The sequence below is a fragment of the Triticum aestivum genome, chromosome 7A (genome assembly GCF_018294505.1).
Source record: "Triticum aestivum cultivar Chinese Spring chromosome 7A, IWGSC CS RefSeq v2.1, whole genome shotgun sequence".
In the NCBI taxonomy this organism is placed as follows: domain Eukaryota; kingdom Viridiplantae; phylum Streptophyta; class Magnoliopsida; order Poales; family Poaceae; genus Triticum; species Triticum aestivum.
Genome location: NC_057812.1, coordinates 281,398,307 through 281,401,257, shown reverse-complemented (window position 1 = coordinate 281,401,257; position 2,951 = coordinate 281,398,307). Strand labels below are relative to the sequence as shown.

Here is a 2,951-nt window from a genome sequence, read left to right as displayed (position 1 = left end):
AGTTGTGAGTTTTCAAAAAAAATTGAGAAGTCATAAAATATATGTGAATTCAAAAATGTTTAGCAAATCATAAATTTTTTGCAGATTCAAAGAATGTTGGTCCTCTTGCAAAACTGTATGCAAATTATAAAAAAATCACAATTAAAAAATATTCAGAAAGAAAATTATGTTCATGATTTTGAAACAATGATCGTGTATTCAAAACATATTCAGGAATCTGAAAAAAAATGTCCATGAAATTTTACAAAATGTTCACAAAAATAAAAATAAATATTTTAAAAAAATTCTCCAATTTTAGAAAAAAGTTCATCAATTCAAAACATGTTTTTGAGTCGAAAATATTAATGAATTCAAAAACTTTTTTTAGATTTAAAAAATGTTTGTAAACAAAACTAATGTTCGTGATTTTTTGAGAAAATCCAAAATTAAAAAAAATGTTTGTCAATTTGAAAAACTGTTCGCGGATCCAAAAGTATTTTATGTCTAGGATTTAATTAATTTTTCAGTAGTCTTTATATGTCTTGGTGTTGGGAGTAGTTCGTGGTCGATGAGATTTGTTTTTAAAGTTTTAAATGTTTCCTTGCGCAACATAATGACAAGCGTGACATGCACTGGTAAGCTCATAGTCTTGAGATTTACCACGTCGAATGCATTGTGATCACGTGGACATCGTCGAATGCATTGTGATCACGTGGACATCGCAACCATCATCGGCCAGGGTGAGGAAAAAATTGCAACATGGTGAGCCACTGTGTTAAAATAGAGCACGCTCATATATATGGTAATGAGTCATACTTATTTGATTAGCGCATATTTTTTTTGTCTTTCATTGCAACGCATGGGCATATTTGCTAGTATCTACTACCACTATAAAAGAAAGAGAAGGCGGAGAACCAAATCATCCTATCCATCAAAACCTACGATCTGATGGTCTACATCCCTCCAGAATACTAAACGCGTTTTACGCTTTAATTACCCACCATGCCATTAGCTGCTAATGACCCCTTTCAAGAAAAGAAAAAATGTTGTAGCCCACGTCTTCATCAAACTGCATGCATGACGCCACTCCTCTGCTACCGACGCCATCGCAGGGGCCGGGGCCGCCGTCCCGTCCGCCGCTCCTTCTCTGTTGCACCACAGACGCTAGCGCGGATCGCCGTCGCCGCCCGCCGCTCCTCCTCTAATTCTAGACGGACGCGAGCTCGGATCGCCGACGCCTCCTCCGGCCGCTCATCCTCTGCCGCCCCATGGTCTCGACGCCGGAGGCTCTCCTCTTGGTCGGCTGCTGCCCCCACGGATGCGAGCTCCCGCCGCTCCTTCTTTTCTGCCCCACGGGCTCGCCGCCGGCCGCTCTCCCTTCGTCGGTTGCTGCTCTGTACGCCCATAGCCGTAATTGCGGAACGCGCCACCGATTCTCTGCGCTGGAAGATCAGGGGAAGGCTCTCCTCTGCATCGGATCTGGCATCCTGAGCCTTCCAACGATCGGATCCGGTGAGATTTTCCACCTCCTGCTGCCGTCCATGTGTAGCTCGTCGACTTCACCCAAGATGGCCACCAGGACGAGTCGACGACCTCTGCCTCATAGTTGTCTTCCCCGAGAGCTGACGCTGTCTCCATGCTGCACGAGGTTGCCGTTGCACCCGCCACACCCTTAGCATCGTTGATATTCTATATGTAACTCATCAATTGATAGATTTTCTCCCTGCAGTGACTTGCATTTTTCTACATTGCTTCGTATTAAGTTGATTGGGATTGTTTGATTGAATAACAAATAGTAAACAACCTCTGTCGCTGATAAATTCATGGAACGATTATCACATGTGGCAAACTGAATTGCATTCTCAATACACAAGGGAAGTGCAAGCAGTATCTGGAGGGTCAAATTATTCATTACCTGCAAGTTATAAATTTATAATGCTAACACACTGTGTTTTGCTTTTATAACTTGCAAGTTGCAAGTGTTAACCCCAGAAAAACGATTTGCAGGTGAACATCTGCAGTAAATAATCAGGTGCTTCCTCATTATCAAAGTCAATGCTCTGTGAGGTGTGCAGCGAGTGCGTGTGAATGTGCCGATGCGAGGTAGTGGGGGGTTCAGCAAGGTTCAGTTTCGGCTCCAATTTGTTTTCAGAATCATCTTCTAATGTCTAATCTAATGGTCCTTTCTTATGTAGTTAACAAATTATATTGCCTTGTAGCTTTTTAACAAATTGGCTGCTACGAAGACTGGTTGCTTCAAATTTTGTTTTGGTATGTGCTTTGACTGATTATCTTAATGCCAGTACTTCTTGATTTTCACTCCATATATGAAATTGTTTAGCTAGCTCTTGATCAATATCCTTCGGTACACCTGCAATATTGATGGACACTAAGTACTACTGCCAATCATCAATGTAAACTATTCCAACTCTATATTAATTCAGAAAATAATCGGATACAAAATAATCGATTTAAAAATAAACTGCAAAACTTGTAAGTTTAGGAAATTATGTTGTTTTAATCTTTGCACTAAGAGTTTCCAGGCCTATATTGTTATAGGTATTCTTATTCTGGTTGTACACTGAAATTTAGGTGCTTTTGGAGATTTGATTGTACAAGAAAATGATCTACCTTGCAATATCATTTTTCTTGCAAATGAAGAAATTCAGAGCATCTAAGTCTTAAATGTATCTGCTAAAGTGTTGATATTAATCCTTTATGTTGTCCGGTAAGTTGAAATATGCATAACTTAATTATGTGATTACGGGCTCGACCCTCTTCACATTGCTTGAGAATCTGATCAGCACCACTCCGACATGCATTAGGAAGTCAACGAACAACCAGACCAGGATGGCGTGGAGCTTGAGCTTGAGCTGCAGCGACAATGACAACTTGGGCGTCAACTTCAAAAAACAACAGTTCAAGTGTACTCTCTCTCTCTCCCTCCCTCCCTCCCTCCCTCCCTCCCTCCC

The 2,951-nt window shown here is 41.0% G+C and overlaps 1 long non-coding RNA gene across 2 annotated transcripts in view; it reads left to right on the top strand.

Moving 5' to 3' along the window:
• Nucleotides 1-962: 962 nt before the first annotated feature.
• LOC123154023 (uncharacterized) overlaps nucleotides 963-2,951 on the top strand; it is a 3,695-nt gene continuing 1,706 nt past the window's right edge. The window contains exons 1-5 of one of the 2 annotated variants that reach the window (XR_006476610.1): nucleotides 963-1,627; nucleotides 1,987-2,102; nucleotides 2,199-2,250; nucleotides 2,572-2,707; nucleotides 2,805-2,905. This is a non-coding gene — a long non-coding RNA (uncharacterized lncRNA). The remainder of the gene's footprint in view (nucleotides 1,628-1,986; nucleotides 2,103-2,198; nucleotides 2,251-2,571; nucleotides 2,708-2,804; nucleotides 2,906-2,951) is intronic. The other variant, XR_006476611.1, reaches the window with a different exon arrangement.